Source organism: Budorcas taxicolor, chromosome 11 (assembly GCF_023091745.1).
Source record: "Budorcas taxicolor isolate Tak-1 chromosome 11, Takin1.1, whole genome shotgun sequence".
Classification (NCBI taxonomy): domain Eukaryota; kingdom Metazoa; phylum Chordata; class Mammalia; order Artiodactyla; family Bovidae; genus Budorcas; species Budorcas taxicolor.
The window spans coordinates 40,161,882-40,184,941 of NC_068920.1; the positions used below are offsets into that span (position 1 = coordinate 40,161,882).

General features: G+C 42.3%; 1 protein-coding gene across 1 annotated transcript in view; it reads left to right on the forward strand.

Annotated features, from left to right (window-relative positions):
- The window catches only part of RCAN2 (regulator of calcineurin 2), a 274,691-nt gene that overhangs the window by 216,539 nt on the left and 35,092 nt on the right, over positions 1–23,060 (forward strand). The gene's annotated exons all lie outside the window — the stretch shown is intronic.

Consider the following 23,060-nt stretch of genomic DNA (forward strand, 5'->3'; position numbering starts at 1 on the left):
CCTCTCCCTGTACCTCTTATTTAAATATCTTTATATCAGTTGGTGGTCAGCCTTTGCCCAAGGCCCCTGCCAGGCCTCTTTGCCTACCTTCCTGGAACTCCCTGGATTTCCCTGTGAGCCAGAGAAGAATTCTCCAGGCAAGAATACTGAAATGGATTGCCATTTCCTTCTCCAGGGATCTTCCCGACCCAGGTATCGGGCCCAGGTCTCCCGTGTTGCAGGCAGATTCTTTACCATCAGAGCCACCAGGGAAGCGCGTGATCCAGGCGCCGGAGGCTTATTGCCCACCCTCCTGTGCTTGTACCGAAAAGTTCCTGAGTATTTTGAACATTGCCTCTGCTCCAGGATTAGCGTTTCTTATCTCTGAAATTAAAGTTTAGATTAAATTACCCCTAAGTTTCCTTCTAAAATCTTGAGATTTTATTTTACATGTTTAATGTTGAGAGGAAAAGACATGCTTCACTTGGAGCCAGAACTCTGTCTTTGCCCTTGGAACTGGCTTTCAGGAAAGGGTGTGATGCTGTGTTTGCACTGAAGGCCAGGAAGAGCCTCAGGGCAGCTCTCAGCCAAATGGAGCTGTAGGCTTTGGCCTATCAATAACTCCTAGTGTAAAGTTACTTATGGCGCCGTCATTTCATCGGAAGATAGATGGCTGTTCGTGGAGCTCTAGCTCAGTGGCCCACAAAGCAAGCTTTGGTTTCGTGCTGTAACTTAGAAATTGAGCACAAACATTTTCAGCAGATGAAGACAGAGGACTTCTCCACAGAGGAACCTAAGGATTAAAACTGTATCATTTTTTTCCAATATATTGTGTGACCTGACTTATCAGTAGCCACCAGAATAGAGCAGTAACCTAAGTTTTCATATCGCCTATTTGAATGGTTTCTTTTTGATAAGCATATTCAAGCCATTAGGGAAAATGTGAATTATTTGTTTAAAAAACTCACATCTTGAAATTTTCTTTCTCCTTTATGCAATTAAAATTTTTTGATTGGACAGCTCAGAATTCTGCCAGACCCTGGAAAAATAGACATGAACAAGACTGAGCTGGCCCCTGGCCTCCGGGTGCTTCCAGTATATTTGTAACGAAAAGATATTATTAAAGATAATATTGGAAGGCAGATTATTATAGTGGTTCATATTACAGGCTCTGGGAAAAGACTGCTACTTATTAATTCTGTGACCTTGGGCAAATTAGTTATTTAACCTCTCAAAGCCTCGGTCTCCTTAACTCTAAAGTGGGGGCAATAATATTTACCTTACTAGTCTATTAATAGAATTAAAAATATGATGCCTTATGATGTTTTTGTAATAATGCCTAACATACAGTAAGCGTTAATACATGATATCTCTGATTAGTTTTTTAATTAAAGTATAATTGATTTATAATGATTCAGGTGTACAGCAGAGTAATTTGGCTATACACATAAATATATTAATATATATGTGTATATATGTATTCTTTTTCTGATTCTTTTCCATTATAGGTTATTTTAAGGTATCGAATACATTTCCCTGTGCTATACAGTAGATTCTGGAAGATGCCTTGGAGGAGGGCATGGCAACCCACTCCAGTATTCTTGCCTGGAAAATCCCCATGGATAGAGGAGCCTGGTGGGCTGCAGTCTGTGGGGATGCAAAGAGTCGGACATGACTGAGCGACTCAGCACAGCACAGCACAGTGTGTATCTATTAATCCCAAATTCCTAGTTTATCACTTCCTCCCCTTCCCCCTTTGGTAACCGTAAGTTTATTTTCTATGTCTGTGAGTCTATTTCTGTTTTGTAAATAAATTCATTTGTATATCCACACATAAGTGATATCATATGATACCTTTCTTTCTCTGCCTCACTTCAGTTCAGTTCAGTTCAGTTCATTTCAGTCGCTCAGTCATGTCTGACTCTTTGCGACCCCATGAATCGTAGCACGCCAGGCCTCCCTGTCCATCATCAGCTCCCGGAGTTCACTCAAACTCATGTCCATCAAGTTGGTGATGCCATCCAACCATCTCATCCTCTGTCGTCCCCTTCTCCTCCTTCTCCCAGTCCCTCCCAGCATCAGGGTCTTTGCCAATGAGTCAACTCTTCGCATGAGGTGGCCAGAGTATTGGAGTTTCAGCTTCAGCATCAGTCCTTCCAATGAACACCCAGGACTGATCTCCTTTAAGATGGACTGGTTGGATCTCCTTGCAGTCACTTAGGATGATAATCTAAGGGTCCATCCAAGTTGCTACAAATGACATTACTTCATTGTTTTTTTCTTATAGTTAATAAAGTGGAGGAAGATCCACTGGAGAAGGGGTAGGTTACCCACTCCAGGATTCTGGCCCGGAGAATTCATGGACTGTATAGTCCACAGGGTCACAAAGAGTCGGACTTGACTGAACAACTTTCACTTTCACTAATAAAGAATAAACAGAAAAATAATAAACCAAAAGAAAAAAAATGATAAAAGGTTTAGCTTAGTTTTCTCCCTCAAGTTCCTCTTCAACCACATGCCAGAGGAAACTGAAAGCTGTTTCATCATACCTGGGCTTACCCTGTCTGGTGTAATAATTTAGATCTCCCTGTTCATTTGTTTTAGGGCTGTGACATTTTTCTGAAGCACCAGAATCTTATCCTTTGAGTACACTTTTTGAGAAATAGGCGAAAACCTGTAGTTGCTCAGGCATCACTTGGGAAGCTTATGAAAGCACACACTCCTGGACAACAATTCCAGGAATCCATGTTGTGGCAAACAAGCCAAGTGATTCTTATGCACAGACCAACTGTGGACACACACGTGAGAAACTGCTCTTGAGGGCTGACCTTGCAAACCTCTGCCTATAAAGTAATAACAGGTGCTGTAAGCTGGACATGCATCCAGGGCTGGTATTAGCCAGCACACACCTGCTAAAATATCAAGCTAATTCCCCACTGCCTATCCTAACTAGCTTTGGAGTCCTTGAGTGCCCTTCTGCTCCTCCTTACCCCCTCCCAACCCGAGCCCCAGCTGCCTGACCTTCCCCCAGGAATCTTCCAACCAACCAGCAACTCAAGAGCCTAGTGCAGCCTGGGCTTGTGCTCTGGGGAGGCAGCTGATGTCTGCTCTAGAATGGGGCTGATTAATGAATAGTTTTAACATTGCCCTTGAAAACGACTGATGGTAGGGAAAAGGTGGCAGCTCTGTTCCTGGGTGAAACACACACATACATGCACACACACATATACACACCACATGTATGTACACTTGTGCACACACACCTCCTAGAGGCATTTATTTCTTGCTTGCCACCTTCTTTAGAGACCTTCAGTGTAATAAATACCTAGCTTCCTTACGAAGGGATGAAAGAACAGGATGACAAAGGCTGTCAACCCACTGGTTATGATGAATGAACTTTTCTGGCCTGTTATTTCATAAGGAGCTACAGCCTCTTGGCAGTAGAAGTAATTCTCCCAGGCTCCACTGGAACCAAGAGAATTAGAATCTCTGTTTAAATACAGCCCTGTAAAGGGGGGCGGGGCGGGGAAGCCCCTTCATTCTCTATTTTATATCATGTTTAGTGGGTGCCAGGGGATACCTGCTCTTTTTCATACTCCTGCTGCTGCTGCTGCTGCTGCTAAGTCACTTCAGTCGTGTCCGACTCTGTGTGACCCCATAGACGGAGGCCCACCAGGCTTCCTGTACCCTGAAGTAATTGTCTTCGCTCCATTTATGTCTTTGTCCTCATAGACAAAGCTCCTTTTAACAGTTAAGAAGAATTTCCCTGGTGTTCCAGTGGCTAAGACTTCACCTTCCAATGCAGGGTGTGCCGGTCCAATCTTTGGTTGGGGAGCTAAGATTCCACGTGCTTCGTGGCCAAAAAACTGAAGAAAAACATAAAATAGAATCATCATTGTAACAAACTCAATAGAGACATTTTAAAAAATAGTCCACATTAAAAAAATAAATTAAAGGTTGCAAACTAGTGAATATAACAAAAAGGAAACAGATTCACAGATATGGAGAACAGATTAGTGGGTACCAGTGGGGAGAAGGGAGGGAAAAAAGGCAATGAAGGGGTATGGAATTAGGAGGCAGAAACTTTATGTATAAAGTGAGCTACAACAATATATCATACAACATGGGAAACATAGATAATGTTTTATAATAAGTATAAATGGAGTAGAACCTTTCAAAATTGTGAATCACTATATTGTATACAGGTAACTTATATAATAATGTACCTCAACTATACTTCAATTAAAAGGTTTTAGGGACTTGTCTGGTGGTTCAGTGATTGGGACTTTGCCTTCCAATGCAGGGGGTATAGGTATGATCCCTGGTTGAGGAGTTAAGATCCCTCACACTTCGAGGCCGAAAAGTCAAAACAAAAAACAGCAGTGATACTGTAACATAATCAAGATTTTTTAAATCCACATAAAAAATTAAAGAAAAATTTTTTAACAGTTAAGGGTTGATATCTTATATAGGTTCCATGTTCTACTATGCCAGTTCTTTGCTTGAAAAGATAAAAAAGCATTTCTAATATTTCCCTTTTAAAGAAAATTATTTTCAGGGGATGGTACTTAAGGGACTATATGCCTTTAAAAACTCCGTTGAACACCCTTAGTTCTGACTTCCCCAATTTAGAATGATTAATCACCTCACCTGTACTGCCAAGTCCTGGTTATTATAGCACTGGCCAGAGACATCTGGCCAAGAGCTTCATCTTCCCTGGAATTGTCCTTGATCTTTCAAAGCTTCATGTGGGGTTAAGAGCATTTCACTGGGAAGCCTGAAGCATGGGCTCTGCATCTAGTCCCACCTCTGACCAGCTACGTGACCTTGACCAAGACTCGATCACATTGTGCCTGAATTTCTTCATCAAGGAGAATGATGAAACCAACCTGGAGTATCTACTCTGTTCTTATCATGTGCCAGGCACTACACTTACCACTTTACCTGAACTATTTCACTCAACAATCCTTTTTTGAACAGTTACTTTTCATCAGATGCATTTGTACACTATGTCATTGAATTCTCACATCTCTGTGAAGAAGCTATTCTTATGATTCCCATTTTGCAGAAGAGAGGAATGAGAGACCACATTCCTTGAGCAAGGGTCTCCTATAGTAGATGACAGAGCAAAAATTTGAACTCAGTCCAGTCTGATAACCAAGCCAGTGTTTATAGCTACATAAATACCATACTGGCCCTGATCTGGCTGGCCTTAGAGGACACGGTGGGGTTAGATAAGAGGAGATGGGTGTGAATGTTAGTTTGACTAAAGATCTGGGTGCAGGGAGATCTAGAACAGTGGTTCTCTACCAGGGCAAACCCCCACTCCCCAGGGGGCACTCAACAATGTCTAAACATAATGAAAGTCATGACTAGAGGATAGTTTATTTAGCAGATAGAAGTTGGGGGTGGTACTGAACCTCCTATAATGCACAGGACAGCCCCATGTTAACAAAGAATTATCTGGCTGTGAATGTCCCTAGGTTGAGAAAGTGTTCTACTTTGGAATCTCCAAAGGAGATAATTGAACACTCTTTGGGTTTTGCCTAGTTGCTAAAGTACCCACATATGTCCATTAGGTAATGCATAATTCAAGCTGTTAGGACATGGAATAGTGTGGGAATCAACAGGCCTTGCCAACAAGCAAGACTCTGGCTTCTGTTAATCAAATGTGATGCAAGATGGGTTGAATGGAAAAGTTGGAAGATTTTGTGAATTCTAAGATGCTAAGAAACCTTAGTACCTATACAAAGGGAAAACAAACAAACAACAACCCCTGGCTGTATATTAGAATAATCTAGAAAGCTTTTCAAAAAATTACCAAATTTACCAAAAAATTCTGGTTCATGTGATCTGGTATGTCCTAGATTATTCCAATGCACAACCAGGGTTTAGAGTTACTGGCTATATTGCATTAAGGTAGGTGGTTGATGACTAGAACTTGGATAAAACAGCAACTATAGAGATGAATTGACCTTAAAAAAATAAGTATTGCACAGGGAGCTGAGCTTGGTGCTCTGTGATGACCTAAAGGGGTAGGATAGGGGTGGCAAGGTAGAAAAAAGGATCAGGAGGCAAGGGATATATGTATACATATAGCTAGTTCACTTTGTTGTATAGCAGAAATGAACACAACATTGTAAAGCAATTATACTCCAATTAAAAAAAGATAAAAATCTGGTATAGTCAGTCAGTCAGTTCAGTCACTCAGTCATGGCTGACTCTTTGTGACCCCATGGACTGCAGCAGGCCAGGCTTCTCTGTCCATCACCAACTCCCAGAGCTTGCTCAAACTCATGTCCCTCGAGTCCCTGATGTCATCCAACCATCTCATCCTCTGTCGTCCCCTTCTCCTCCTGCCTTCAGTCTTTCCCAGCATTAGAGTCTTTTTTAATGAGTCAGTTCTTCGCATCAGGGTGGGCGAAGTATTGGAGTTTCAGCTTCAACATCAGTCCTTCCAATGAATATTCAGGATTGATTTCCTTTAGGATTGACTGGTTTGATCTCTTGCAGTCCAAGGGATTCTCAAGAGTCTTCTCCAACACCACAGTTCAAAAGCATCTATTCTTCAGCACTCAGCTTTCTTTATAGTCCAGATCTCACATCCATACATGACTACTGGAAAAAACAAAGCTTTGACTAGACTGACCTTTGTTGACAAAGTAATGTCTCTGCTTTTTAATATGCTGTCTAGGTTGGTCATAACTTTTCTTCCAAGGAGCAAGCGTTTTTAAATTTCATGGTTGCAGTCACTATCTGCAGTGATTTTGGAGCCCAAGAATATAAAGTCAGTCACTGTTTCCATTGTTTCCCCATCTCTTTGCCATGAAGTGATATGATTGGATTCCGTGATTTTAGTTTTTTGAATGTTGAGTTTTAAACCAGCTTTTTCACTCTCCTCTTTCACTTTCATCAAGAGGCTCTTTAGTTCTTCTTTGCTTTCTGCCATAGGGGGATGTCATCTACATATTTGAAGTTATTGATATTTCTCCCAGCAATCTTGATTCCAGCTTGTGCTTCATCCAGCCTGGTGTTTTGCATAATGTAATCTGTATATAAATTAATAAACAGGGTAACAACATACAGCCTTGACATACTCCTTTCCCAATTTGGAACCAGTCCATTGTTCCATGTCTGGTTCTAACTGTTGCTTCTTGATCTGCATAAAGATTTCTCAGGAGACAGGTCAAGTGGTCTGGTATTCCCATCTCTTTAAGAATTTTCCACAGTTTGTGGTGATCCACACAGTCAAAGGCTTTAGCGTAGTCAATGAAGCAGAAGTAGATGTTTTTTCTGGAATTCTTTTGCTTTTTCGATGATCCAGCGGATTTTGGCAATTTGATTTCTGGTTCCTCTGACTTTTCTAAATCCAGCTTGAACATCTGGAAGTTCTCGGTTCACATACTATTTAAGCCTCGCTTGAAGAATTTTGAGCATTATTTTGCTAGCATGTGAGATGAGTGCAGTTATGCAGTAGTTTGAACATTATTTGGCATTGCTTTCCTTCCAGTACAAGAAACTTTAAAATACTCAGGCTTCCAGAGATGTTTAACCTGGATTGGATCATGATGACATAAAAGACAAACTCAAGTGCCCTGGTATGCTATAAAACATCTGGTGTGGGCATGGACTTCAGAAGTGTCCATGCCAAGAGCTGAGGAATGGTCCAGACTAAAGAAGCCTAAAGAGAAATGGTAACTGATCCAAAACATGGTGTGGGGTTCTTTTGTGCTTTGGAGGACCCTAAGTGAATAATGAGTGAAAGCTGAAAGTGGTTTGTGTATTACAGTATTATATCAATGATCATTTTCTGAGTTTAATAACTGTATGCTGGTTATGGAAGAGAATGCCCTTGTTGTTTAGTAATATACATAAAAGTTTTAACACTAAGTCAAGTGATCAGAAGAAAAGTGTGTGTGTGGGTGTGTGTGTGTGGGTGTGTCTAGGATGGGAGGGACAAGAATAAAGCAAATGTGATAAAATGTTAACGTCTGGGGAATCTGGGTGAAAGATACATGGGAACTCTTTGCACTAGTCTATTCTTGCAGCTGTTCCATAAATCCAGAAAGTATGCAAAAATGCAAAGTTAAAATACTCCAAAGGGTGATAGAAGGATTTCTGTTTCTGAAGTCCTTTGGGACTAAGATGTGTGTGTGTGTGTGTGTGTGTGTGTGTGTGTGTGTGTGTGTGTGTTGTGTGTGTGTGTTGTGTGTGTGTGTGTGTGTGTTCTGTCATGTCCAACTCTTTGCGACCCCTTGGACTGTAGCCCGCCAGGCTCCTCTGTCCATGGGAATTTCCAGGCAAGAATACTGGAGGGATTGCCATTTCCTACTCCAGGGCATCTTCCTAGCTCAGGGATTGAAGGTGTTTCTTGCAGTAGCTGGCAAATACTTTACCACTGAGCCACCTGGGAAGCTGGGCTAAGATAAATGTCTGTATTTCATGGTGTCTCATGTGACATCTTTTATGCAAAGAGGAACTAAATGGAAAAGGACGTGAGATGGTCTGAAAGGCCTGAGGTGATCTTTTTTTACAATCAGGGAAATTCCATTGTGAGCTCTAAGCTAGGTGGTCCCCCCAAGGGTCTCGTGATAGAGCTATGTCATCTCCTCAGAAAGCCTCTTTCTTTGCACATCTAATGTTGAACCAACTTTATCTAAGTCAATGCTGTGGTGACCTAGTCACCAATAGGCTGCACTGCTTTTAGCACTCTGTCCAAGAGAAAGCAGTCCTCCTCTTTTTAAATCCCTTACTCGTGAGATGGGGTCAGGGGATAGGCGAAGTGGCAACTCAGGAAGAAAGAAATTGATTAAATAGTCAAATATAACCCTCTAGAACCCTTCCCTCCCTGACACCCACCACATGCTGCCTGTCTTAGTTCCTTTGGGCTGCTGAAACAAAAATACCATAGGCTGAGTGACTTAAAATATCTATTTCTCACAGTTTTGGAGGCTGGGAAGTCCAAGGTCAAGGTACAAACAGATTTGGTGTCTGGTGAGGGTTGAAGATCCATAGATAGCCATGTTTTTGCTGTGTCCTCATATGGAGGAAGGGGTGGGAGAGCTCTCTGGAGTCTTCTTTATAAAAGTGCTAATCTCATTCATGAGGGCTCTACTCTTAAGACCCAATAACCTTCCAAAGGCCCTGCTTCCTAACACCATCACATTGGGGAATAGGATTTCCACCTATGAATTTTAAAGGGACACATTCAGTTCATCACACTGTTCCATCTATGCCTCCCTCTGGCATAAATTTTAAAATATATGGAGAAAAAGGGGGGCTGTTCTTTCTCTATTGACAATAAAACATGTGTGTGTTAGTCGCTCAGTCGTGTTCAACTTTTTGTGACCCTGTGGACTGTAGCTCACCAGGCTCTTCTATCCATGGAATTCTCCAAGCAAGAATACTGGAGTGGGTTGCCATTTCTTTCTCCAATGATAAACTATTATATATTTTTAAAAGGCATTCTTGATAGGTTATATAAAAGATAATTTTTTAAAAAAAAGCATTTATTGATCTGATTGCTTCCAGAGGTGGAAATACTCTACAACTCAGAAAAGAAATTTGTGTTTAGAACCAGAAGCTGCACGGAAACACTCACTTCAAGTCCAACATCTCCAAGCTTTGCTTTGTTTATGGCTCTATTCTTCAAGACTTCCTCACTGGTCACTGAGAAATAAAACATGAAACACAATTAAAAGCTACTTTCTAGAGAGAAGGTGAAAAAAGTGAATTGGGTGAGCATTCTGGGCACAAGGTCATTGTCTATTTTGGAGAAAGTGATTTTTTTTTTTAACTGTTCTTTGTGATCCAGAGGTTGAATGACCACACATCTCAATTTACCCAGTCCTCTTAGCACAATTATTAGCACTTCCTATGATCCTGAACAATGTCCCAGTTTGGATATTAAATTCTACAGTTGTCTACCTATAGAAAAAGTCATTTCCCCTCCTATGGAAGAATGATTTATACCAAGAGTGGTATTTCACTCAGAACACTGGACTTCGTCATAGAAAAGTTTACCAGATCTGAATAAATAACCATGTGGAAATCTGAACCCATTTGAGATACACCAGAGATGGATATACAAACAGAAAATAAACACCTTCTTTAAAGGAAACAGTGAAAAACTTGAGAAACGGGAAGTCAACTGAACAGGATGGTTTTGCTGACCTTTCTTTTTTTTCAACCACCATTCTAAATTGTTTTTCTTTTTCCTTTCTTTCTTTCTTTTTTTTTTTTTGATAGAACAAAACTGTTTCCTCTTTGCTCCCCCAGGCAGGGCCTTTCAGTCTCAGCACATTTCTTCTGTGTTCCATTTTTACAGAAGGGCCTGGTTGTACTGATGGTATCAGCTGAAGAACTTCATGAAGCTCTCATCCAGTTTCAGGGGGAGTTGGCCCAGGTTTCTGTGAGAGGCTGCCATGCACCTCCTCTTTAACTTTCAAGCACCCCTGTCCCCATCCAACTCACAAAATCACATTTCCACTGGCTGCTCTAGTCAGCTCACCTGGGAAGCAAAGGCTCCAGCAAGCTGAAATAAACTGTAGCTGATCACAGGCAAAGGGATGACTTAATGCAGTCCAGAGAGCTTTCAGTGAAATTTTAACTCCCATGCTTGAGCTGTGAAAAAGGGTGACTGCCGTTTAAATTATTTATGAGCGTTTGGGATGGCTTCTTTCAAACACAAACAGGCTTTTATGTTTCAAGTATCTCCCCAAAGCAGCATTTCATGGGAGAGACTGTGTAGCTAATATGATCCTAGAGAGGAACAGATTGATTGTGACTTGGGTATAAACACATCCTACCTTTGACTGAGGTCGATGGATCAGTCTCATGGATGCCTCTGTTGATGGAGGAACAGTAAATCCTGGGGCCACAGAGCCCCTAGCTGTGACCACACTCCATATACTTGTGGCCACAGTTATGACAGTTGTTTGTGTCTCCTTTAAAATTGTATTATGGTGGATATGTCCTATGACAGGCACTGCTGGACATCCATAACTGAAAGCAGATTATTATAAGCTCTGGTCTGAATGTTTAGGGACTCTTTTAAAATACATTAAGATACCCAGTAGGGCTTTCCAGGTGGCACTAGTGTAAAGAATCTGCCTGCCAACAATGCAGGAGAGTGAGAGACATGGGTTCTATCCCTGAGTTGGGAAGATGCCCTGCAGAAGGGCATGGCAACTCACTCCAGTATTCTTGGCTGGAGAATCCCTTGGACAAAGGAACCTGGCAGGTTACATCCATAGGGTCACAAAGAGTCAGACACAATAGAAGTGACTTGGCCCAGCACGACACACAAAATGTGCAGTGGAACTCTATATATCAAACTTTGACCTCATATTTTTTGTCACTTGAAAACTTTGTTTGGGTAAAGAAACCAGCTCACTGAGTTGGAGATGAACTCATGGCGAATGTTCTTCCACTGTTGTTACGTCTGTGGAACATCTTTTATATTTTAGGAAACTAATCCGATCTTACCATTTTGCACATGTCATTGGCATGGGTAAAGCGTGAGAAAGGAACCAGGCTCTAAGAGCAAGTGTGGGGAAGAGCCTGTGTCTCCATAGCTGTGTAGCAAAGTGAGGGTTCTGTGGCCATTCCTGAAGTGCTGTGTCATCCCTGGCCTCTGACAACCAAACAGCTTTTATTTCTTAGGAATTCCAAAGTAGGTGATGCTTATACTGAGCTAACAAAAAAGCAGTCATGACTGTTAGTGACCAGCTATTAAAAGAATAACAGTGATTATGTGTGCCATCTGATGGCTTAGAGGAGGTCTGTGTTTGTGAGAAGATGATAGAGCCGAGTCCAATCTTGGCAATCTCACCAATTGTTTTGCTTTGTGACTACATTCTTAACCATGAGCTCCAGAGAGGAGAGAAGGTCTGCTTCATGGCCCATAGACTCAAAGATACCAAAGCAAGAGTGCCCTTTATGTTTGGTAGCCAAAATGATACCTACTGTAAAACCCAGATGTACCGATTGTCAAAATGTAATCTGGGAATTCCCTGCTGGTCCAGTTATTAGGATTCTGCATTTCTACTGCAGGGGGCACAGGTTTGACCCCTAGTCGGGGAATTAACATTCCACAAGCCTCCCGTTTCAACCTTAAAAAAAGTGATCTGAGGAAGGTAGAAATTTTTTTAAAAATTAAAAGTAGAAATTTTGAAAAAACAGCACGTAATCTTAGCCATTTCTGGCTTTTCTTGTAGTCACTGCAAAGTTTTCTCAGTCAATTCAGATCCCCTCTAAACTGGTGATGAATGGAAAACCCTACACATTGTTACAGTCTTCCAATATGGTTGTTGGGAGTGAGGGTAGCCTTGTTTAAATTTAGACAAGCGACATCCACTGCTGTCCCCTCAGGCTGCTGATCCCCGGTCATCTGCATCCATCTTTCCTTGCATGAATTCCCCGATTTCCATCTGCTCCGCTGTGAAAGTCTCTGAGGTTACTCTCGATTCTTCTTGTCCCAGCTACAGAGTGGGTCCTTGGGTCTCCTGCCCTCCCTGCCTACCTCTGCACTCTTCTTGGAAAAAGCCCCCAAAGCACTGGAAGCTCTTTCGTGACTGTAGAGGAATGGGAAATCCACTGGGGCTGTCTTGGACGCTCTCTGCTTGGACGGCCACACAACTGTGTCCACTCTATTTGTTGTTGTTTTTTCCGTTCAGTCTTTCAGTCGTATCTGGCTCTTTAGACCTCATGGACTGCAGTGCGCCAGGCTCCCCTGCCCTTCACTGTCTCCTGGAGTTTGCTCAAATTCACGCCCATTGAGTCAGTAATGCTATCTAACCATCTCATGCTCTCCTGCTCTCTTCTGCTTTTGTCTTCAATCTTGCCCAGCATCAGGGTCTTTTCCAATGAGTTGGCTCTTCGCATCAGGTGGCCAAAGTATTGGAGCTTCAGCTTCAGCATCAGTCCTTCCAAAGAATATTCACAGTTGATTTCCTTTAGGATTGACTGATCTATCCACTCTGGTTTCTGTACAAAATGGGATATGTGTGGGAGGGATGCTAGGGCCTTGCTGCTTTCCTAGACACCCCTCCCCCCAGGAAATGAGGCACAGATGCTGTCTACTGCAGGTTTCTAAACACACTTGGGGATCCCAGAATTCTACCTGCCCACTGGACCCTCTGACCTAGATCAGAGCTGGATATCAGTGCCCCTACTCTGAGCCCACACCAACCTACCATGCATTGTTCCTTCCAGTTCTCTGTCTATAGTCTAGAGAATTTTTATCTCCTTGGACAGAAACAATTGACTCTGCAAATATCCTTTTGAATATTTTATGTTAGCATCTGGACCTCAGCTTTTGAACTCAAAAGCTGAGAATCTGACCTCTTTGTTTTTTGCTTCCCCAGTTGAGGGAGTAGATGGCCCACATGTAGCTACCTGAGTAGGGTAATGAGATGCAAAGAAAGAAGCCATCAGTCAATCAGTAAATAAAATCAACATTCCAAATGCTTTGTTTGTATAATCAAGAAGTCTGCAGGTTGAACAGCTTCTTGTCTGAACTGAACTCTTGGTTAATCTTGGCATCAGAAACAGGAAGACAGCTAAAATGCTGCTGGGGAGTAAGTGATAAAATAATCACGGCCCACATTTTGCTTGCTGCAAGATCCACAGGAAGCCTCCGTGCTGCGTCCCGTTGAGTCAAAACTCTCGTCATCATCTTTATCATCATTTTGTGCATCCAGCCTTTCACAGAGCTGACAACAAGCCAACTTTGCCCAAAGAACCAAATGAATTCGTTAGGCTTGGTCACAAAAGAAACACACAACTCATGATTTTTTTTTCTTCTGCCACTCACTTTCTACTCTCTAAAGAGGAGATGATGTGATGATGATTAGCACAACAGCCGCAGTACATTTAGAGCTTACGTCCATGTCCTTGATGGACCCAGCCATTCAGCTGTCTGTGTTGATTAATACCATCTCTGCACTTTGTAAGGAAAAAAACACCTTAATGTTTATGAGATATTTATGATCCCACTTACATCTGTTGATGTATATAATCTATGCATATGTATATATGGAGGTATATACACAGTGGCTTCCCAGGTGACTCAGTGGTAAAGAATATACCTCCCAATACAGGAAGTGCAGGAGACGTAGGTTCAATCCCTAGGTTGGGAAGATTGCTTGGAGAAGGGAATGGCAATCCACTCCAGTATTCTTGCCTGGAGAATCCCATAGAGAAAGGAGCCTGGCAGGCTAGTCCATAGGGTCACAAAGAGCTGGACATGACTGAGCATACACACACACACACATACACACATCCTGTTGGCTCTGTTTCTCGGAAGAATCCTGACAAATATAGTAGCAAATTACCCCCTAGTTTATTTTATTGTGTGTAGGAGTCAGGAATCCAGGCAAGGCTTAGTTGAGTCCTCCAGTGCAGGCACTCTCCTGGGGCTGCAGTCACCATGTTGACTAGAGCTGCAGTCTCCTCTGAAGGCTTGACCGGGGAAGGAAGCTCTACTAAGCCCACTTAGTATTTGTTGCCAGGATCCAGTTCTTCATAGGCTATTGGACCAAGAGCTTCAGTTCCTCTCTGGCTGTTGGATGGTAGGGCTCTCCAGAGAGCTCCTAACATGGCATCTTGCTTCCTCAGAGCAAGCCAGTTGAGGAGAGCTGGAGAGAGAAAATGATGGAGGGCACAACTTTTTGTAAAGCAATCTCAGAAGCGCCATCCCATCACTCTTGCCATTTCTATTCCTGAAGCAAATGCCAGCATCCCACCTGGACTCAGGGAAGGGGATCACACAGGGCATGAATACCAGGATGCAAGGATCTGGAAAGCCACCAGAGAAGGGAGCCCGCCACACTCAGCTGCTTAGTACACATCACAGGTGAGATGAAGCTCAGGCTGAGTCCAGAGCCCATCCTCAGAGAACCTGGGGGAATTCCTCTGCCGGAATGGACAACCTGAGGATCGCTTGGTGAGCAGAGCAGAGGGAGTTCTCCAGATCATGGTGAGCACATTGCCCCTGAGCAAAGTCCTGGCCAGCATTGTCGCAACCCTTAGAGTCAACGTCCCTCTCCTCTGGAACACCCTGGTTAAACATGGCGGAAACCTGCCCTGTTGACCTTGACTCCATCTTGTATTAATACTTTCTGGGAACACATTCCTTCTTGATATAGAGGGATGTAAGCAATGTGCTCAGATTCACCTCTTGGCACAAAATGTGGCCACATTCCTTCAAATTCAAGACTCTGGACCCTCATGCTGCCTATTTGGAGGATAGCTTGCTTTCTTAGAGCATTCATCTTCTGATTCATACAAGTCTCAACTGTCCAGGGAATCCATTCTAGTGAGCCTCACCTCAAGTGAAGGGAAGGGTAGAAAAGGTGGCTGGGGCTGGAATTCTGTTCCCGACAGCACCACTGTTGAAAGTGAGAGGGCGTTTTTTTTTCGTGGACGGAACAGACACTACATTCGGTAGTAGGCAGTGCCTCCTCAGAGGTCAAGAGGGGGTGAGGCTGGTTTATCACTGTAGTCAATGCCACCACACACCCGGGAGCCCAACCAGGTGGCTTTCCCAGTTTCAGCACCTCTGCCTTGGACCCCACCTCACACACAGCCATTTACCGCACAGTGTGCCCTGAATCCCTGAGCATCTGAGTCAGTCTATTCCCCATACCAGGACGCCCTCCACAGACACCAGTGTCGTCCTCATTCACCAGCCAGAACGCCTGCACTCAGCAGAGTTGTAGAAATAAATGACCAAGAAGAAAATGTCCAGCACAGTGTCTGACATTGGAATACATTATAAATTCCTTGAAATTGAAGAACGAACGAATGAAACAAAAAGATACCTTTTTAAAACATTGATGATTCATGTTATTTCTCTAAAGAGAGTGACGAAGGTATTCCTTGGTTTATCTGGTTTATCCAGTGTCTGTTGGACTGTCAGTCAGATTGAACCACAAGAAAGTGCCAATATTCGATGGGTTTTAACCCTGACAAAATGCAGTTCCATGTGCTTCAACCTAATAGAATCTCAGCAAGAAGTCCCTGGTGCACTTTTGGCTCAAAATAACAAGACCGAGAAAGTGTTTAACTCCTCTGTCTGCCAAAATGTCTCTGAAATGGCAAGAATGAAATGTAATGAGAAGCAGCAGTCTGTGGCACTGGAAATAGTGGGAAGTGTCAGGAGCACATCAGAAATCCTTCCGGAAGGTGGTAGGTAGAGGGGATCCCATGGGCAGGGGAGGCGTATGCAGGGATGGCTGCGGTGGTCACGGACTTCCAGGGCGCACCCCTGTTACTGAGCATCGTACTGGCTGACCAGGTGAAACAGTGCAGGCTCCATTGGGCAGCCACCTAGTCTGGGGTGGGGCCCCTATCTATGCTCTCAGCCTCAGCATTTGCTTCCAGGAGAAACCTGTGAGAGAATAATCATTCCATAAAGCATAGAATCCGCCTCATGTGGTTTCTTGAGGGCTGTCGCAGTCTTAGGGGATGGCAGGGCTAAGCCTGAGGGAACTTGAGTGACCCTGTGCACAGATGGCGCAAGTCACCCTGGTGGCTTGTCCTGGGGCCCTGTGCTCACTTGACTCCTGCCAGCTTCTGTGTCCTGAAGCCAGCCAGGCGCCCTCAAAGTCCTCTGTGTCCTTCGGGCATGCCTGATCCACGCTTTCTCAGTCTCTGGAGTCTTGGCAGCTAGAGCTGTCAACTAAGTCCCCAGGAGAGAAGAGCTTTTGGCCAAGGAGAATGGGATGGCTTCCCAGGTGGTGCAGTGGTAAAGAATCTGCCTGCCAATGCATGAGACAGAGGAGGCATGAGTCTGATGCCTGGGTTAGGAAGATCCCCTGGAGAAGGAAAGAGTAACCCACTCCAGTATTCTTGCCTGGAAAATTCCATGGATAAAGGAGCCTGGCAGGCTACAGTCCATGGGGTCGTCTCAAAAGAGATGCAACTGAGTGAGCATGCAAACACACACACACACACACACACACACACAAAATAGGGGTCACCTCACCAAGGGCCCTCCACTAGGGATGGCTCTCATCCAATGACTGCTCCAAGAAACACAAGGTCCTGAATTAGGGATACTTCTGGAAGGCCACCCTGCCCCTACTATTGCCATATGATCTTTTGAAGCCTTTTTTGAGTCTATCAGCCTAGTTTGATGGCAAAATATACACATATCTGACAATGCAGTGACTCAGAGTGTTTGCTATCTTTGTGGAGGAAGGAGGTATACTCAAAGATGTTTTCCCACATAACAGAAAATGTACTCCAAGAAAGAGGGGGATACAAAAACCAGTAGAAATGGCCCAAGATTGAAATGAAATTTTGTTTTGACCATTGTAATGCAACAGCTTTAAAACTTAATCAGTTGAAAATGGACCAGCATTTCAGAGGGTCCTGTGATGAATGACTTAAAGAAGACATTTTATATGATAACGCAAATTGTATAATTAGGAAACTGGAAGTACAATTTTTGTGCTGTTACTAATGAAATAAAGGCTTATGTCTCTTCTCTTCAATAAAAATAGGCATTTAGAAATTCTAAAAGGAAGAAAAAAGGAGAGAGGGATAATTCTGTGGAACAAGCACAAATTTGTACCACTGATGTAGTAAATAAAATAGTGCTTTCTGTTAATAAAACAGCAAACCCAAACCCCACAGGTCAGGAAATTGAACCATAATGTGAGTTAGGAGTGTCATGAATAGTTCTAGTCAATTTATGTTATGCTCACTGTACACACTAGTTGCAGTTACTTCCTTTCTTATACCGCTATATTTTTCCCCACCAAGGCTTGCTTTTACTTTTATGTGATATTTTACAAATTTGCAGTTTTTTATGATTTTCTTAGGCCTTTCCCAGTGGCTCAGTGGTAAGGAATCTGCTTGCAATGCAGAAGCCACAGGAGACACAGGTTCCACCTCTGGGTCAGAAAGATCCCGTGGAGGAGGGCACAGCAACCCACTCTAGTATTCTCGCCTGGAGAATCCCATGGACAGAGGAACCTGGCGAGCTATAGTCCACAGGGTCACACAGAAGCAGACACAACTCAAGCGACTTAGCACACACACACACATGATTTTTTCAGTAGGCTTGGGTTCTTTTTTAAATTAAATAACAGAGACTTAACATTTTTTGTTTAGATATCAGCATCATCTTCTGATTTTCATAAGACAGATGACTTAGATTTTATACCTGGAAACATAAACCTATTTTTCTTAAGACTTTTCATTTAAAATTTTAGAAGAGTTCTTTAGGAGATTAATATTTCTTGTTTTGGAGAAAACTTTTTTCTGAAAGTCAACAGTTTTTTTAGTTGTCATTAAATCTTTTTTCCACCTACATAAAAATTGATAAATGCAATGCCTTTATTTAATAATAATGTTAACTGTGATTATCTTTGAAAATGGAGTTATTTTATCCTGTACATTTGTATATATTTTTCCAACTGGTCTACCATGACCATGTTACTCTCTAAAGAGAATAACAGTAATTCTTTCCAGTTACAACATGGTTCAGAGATAGAACTTGGCAAACAGATGTGAATTAGAGACCTCTCATTACCATCACTTGCCCGTAACCTTTGAATGAATCACTTAAGTTCTCTTGGCCTTGGTTTTATGAAATGGAAAATTGGGATGAAATTTACATTTGAGTATTTCTGAAAAATAATTAGCATTGCAGACTTGTTTTTCCTAGGGAATATCTGACTTCCAGTACTACATCTCTGAATATCTTCAGAGTTTTCGAAGCTGGCATCATTCACAAGGTCAAAATATATCAGGAGATTCTTGATTCTAAATATTGCTGTAATCCCTTTGTTCATGGGATCCTCCAACACAATGCCCCATCTACCTGATGGGTCTCTTCTTTGTAGTAAGAAAAGAACCCCAGTGGGAAAAAAAGAACAAGTGAAAACAATTTGGTTATTATAAGAACAATGCCACCAACGTGAGTGATTGCTAAGTGTGATTCTAATAATGTATTAGTTAATGCAAAGAATTGAAAACCATTAATACCCAAGGACGACACTGGTAATTCCCAGTAGCACAAGTATATGCATCAGTTTATGCACTTAGTCAGGAAGCTCTTAAGTCTCAAATGGTCCAACCGATGTCTTCTAATCGGTAGTTATCAAGCTTTAAAGGGAAACTAATCATCTGAGAATCTGGTTGAAATGCAGATTATGAACCAGTAGGTCTATGGGCTTAGGGCCTGAGATCATGCTCACAGGACAATAAGCCCCCAAGGCTGCTTCAGCTGCTGGTTTGTGGTCCATGCATTGAACTGTCAGGATGATGATATATAGCACTTAGAATAGTGTCTGCACTTAGGGAGGCCTGCTAAATGATAGCCATGATTATTATTGCTGGGAGGTACAGGAATTCCAGCTTTCCATGTGCTCGTATGCAGTAGTATTAAGAATTGTGCAGCAGCCAGGTTTTTTGTTGGATACAGTCATCCCTCGGTATCCATGGGGATTTGGTTCCTTGACCCCTATGTATGTCAAAATCCTTGAATTCTCAAGTCTCTTGTGTAAGATGGCTTAGTGTTTGCATAGAACCTACACAGCCATTCTCTTCTTCAGGGAATCTTCCCAATCCAGGTATCAAACCTAGGCCTCCTGCATTGCAGGCAGATTCTTTGCCACCTGAGCCACCAGGGATTCCAACCTACACACATCTCCTTGCTATCTTACGTATAGTTTTGTGTATATATTCATCCTGACCTCCTAAGTTTGCCACCCTTTCCCCATCCCCTCGCTTCCTCAGTCAATCCTATTTTAGTCAAGAAGTCATACACTTTAGCATCCTACTCATCAGTTCATTCAACTCCATGGAAGTCATTCTTCTTCTTGGAGTCCAGTTTTTCCTTTGACTACTTATAATACCTAATACAATGTAAATGTTCTGCAATACAATGTAAATGTTATAAATTGTTGCCAGAGCACAGCAAATTCAAGTTTTGCATTTTGGAACTTTCCAGAATTAGTTTTTTAAATTAATATTGTCATTTCCAATCTGTAGTTGATTAATTCTGTACATGCAAAACCATGGATACTGAGGGCTAACTGTACCTAATCTAGAATTCTTTCATAAACTCATTTATGGATTTTAGTAATTAAACTTTATAAATTTATTCTGGAACTCTCTTCTAGATTAAAAAAATCTAAGGAATGTGCAGGATTTGTTGTTAACACTTGCTGAGAAAGCTTGCATATTTGGACAGAATTCACCCATCAGGAGGACAGTCATGTCCTTCTAATGAGCTGAGGACCACCGTTTTGGAATCAGTGATTCAGGGGACCAGCCAGTTGGTGACCAAATATCCAGGGTGCCCAGGACAGTCCTAAGGTCACAGCCTAACCAATAGCACTCCCCCTGCCCAGACTCAACAGCACGTTGTCTAGCAAGCCTAGTTACAGTGGACAGTGAAGACGCGTTACTGACTTCATTCAGCTTTTCCATTTCTTCCCAACCTTTCTACCACATGGGAGAAAAGGAATTCTCAGTCAAACCCTCCTTCTTGGTTGGCAAAAGTTTTGATCCTAAATCAGGCTTATGTTCAACAATCCTGCATATTTGAATGTAACACACACACACACACAAATGTTATTCTCTTTGGAAGAGACATGGTTGTTTCATCATTCATCGCTATAATTCAGTTTGTGGATACTTCTCACCTGAAATGCCCATGTGAAGCTGTCATCCTTTTGACGGGAGAAGCATTTTCTCAGGATCCAGCCATTTTCCTTAGGATTACACAAGAATTCTTCACACTTCTGCTGGCCTGCAAAATAGAGAGGAATAAAACTGACTGAACATAAAAGATGGGTCCTTCTCCTTGGGTGAGATGCAGGAAAGGGATGAAGTCATAGCAACGCAGCTTCCCTCAGCCGTAGGTGGGGCAGCCTGGAGGTTAAGCCTAAGGCTCCAACACCAGGATTAAATCTGCATTCTGTCACTGGCCAGCTGACTACATTAGGCAAATGGTTGAATCTCTTTCAGCCCATTTATGAGCCCGTAAACTGTCTCATACGTTTATTCTGAGATTGAAATCTGTTATCATATGGAGGGGTCTTAGGAAGGGCTTGGTACATCAAAAACATTCAAACCTTATGCATCCATCCCTGCAGCCCTTATCTGCTGCCACATAAGATTTAGCCACTGTGCATAACGGCAGTCCTGTTAGCTGCAGTGTTGACTACCCGCTTCAGCTCCAAAAGGCTTTTTTTAGGTGTCTTGTGTCCCAGATCTGTAATGGTTTGAAACAACCATTGTAGTTTGAAATCTCAAGGAATCTGAACATGAGAGCTTTCATTTTATGTAAGGTTTTTATAACATGGGTTTATGCAAAGCACAGAGAGAACAGAAGCTAAATAAGATGGAAAAGGTATATTTGAGACGAGGAGAGGGAAGACAGAGGAAGACAATTAGGAGCATAACAAACTGTATGTTTTTTTTCTAGATTTAAAGATACAGTCATAAAAACTTGCTCATATCTGCATCTCAAAACAATGCAAATACCATCTCAATTTCAGGAGACAAATAAGCATACCATGCTGCCTTTGAAAAATTTGCTTTGATCGTATGCCAAATGGCAAAATGAATTAATTTAATTTGAAATTGCCTGTCTTCAGAAAAATGTGATATGGAACATATTTAGGAGTTAGCCCTTTCATTTAACATTAAACATACTAAAAATGTCCTCATCAATTATTGACAGCCCAGTATTAACACAGAGGCTTCATTTCAATCTTGAGAAGAGAGGACACTGCTTGTTTCTTTTTTCTTTTTAATTTTTACAATGTGCTTATTTCTAGAAGCACGTTTCCTCCCTCTTTCAACTGCAACGCCATGCGGAGTTCCCAAAAGGGACCATTTGCTGGATTGGTGTTGGAGCTGGTGAGCAGGTTGTCCTGTTGGGCTCAGTGCGTCTCATGACCTCTAGTTTAGAGTTCAAATGAAATGTATTCAGTGGAGCAGACTGCTAGAAAAATAAATGTCATAAGAAACATGTAAGAACTGATCCCTGAAATTAAAAAAAAAAAATCTCCAAAAAATTCTCATTTCTTTTACATTTTTCTGCAATTCTATTAGTAATTAATAACAGCTGTGAGTGGGCAGTAAGGCCACGCCCAGGGAAATGTGGCTTAGGACTATTATGTTTATCCTCTTCTTCCTTGGTGCCCCCCGCACCCCTTTTCTTAGAGATGGTATCAGATTAATAGGAATATATAAGCCCTTTGAAAATGCTGCTCTTGCCTGGAACTGAAAGCTTCTTCTGAAGTCTCCTACCGCCTCATTTCCACACATCAAAATTCTATCCATCTTTCTTTCTTTTAAAAAATTGTTTTAAGTATTTGTATTGATTTTATGTATTTATTACTTTATTTTTGGCTGCGCTGGGTCTTCATTGCGGCACAGGCCTTTCTCTAGCTGCGGCGAGCGGGGGTTGCTCTCTAGTTCGGGTTTCTCGTTGCAGTGGCTTCTCTTGTGGAGCACGAGCTCTAGGACATGTGGGCTTCACTGGCTGTGGCTCCTGGACTCCGAAGCACAGGCTCAGTAGTTGTGACACGTGATTTAGTTGCTCCGTAGCACGTAGGGTCTACCCAGATCAGGGATCGAACCGATGTCTCCTGCACTGGCAGGTGGATTATTTATCACTGAACCACCAGGGAAGCGTCTCCATCTTTCACTTACCGTTTCCTCCCTGAAATCTTTCTTGACCTCTTCCCCTTCTCCATGCGTACATATGGAGACACATGTGTGTCTTTGATGACATGTTATTTTGTAAAGAAATTCAGAGCGTTTTAAAGAACCAAAGGATTAAACTTAAATGGAGGAAGGCTGTGTCAGGGGAAGAGGTCAAGAAAGACTTCAGAAATGTGTAGAATTTGAAGTGGGCTTCCAGATTACATTTGATGTGGAGGATTTTAATCCATGTGTTCAGTACATATCTGTTGGTTTTATTGAAGGTAGCTTTGAAGAGAAGAAGAACCTCACCAGAAGATAGTGGGTGAAGGAGGGGTGGATGGTTCTATTCACGTTGCTTTGCTCATTTCATTATCACATGAGCACTTCCCATTGCGGAGGTACCC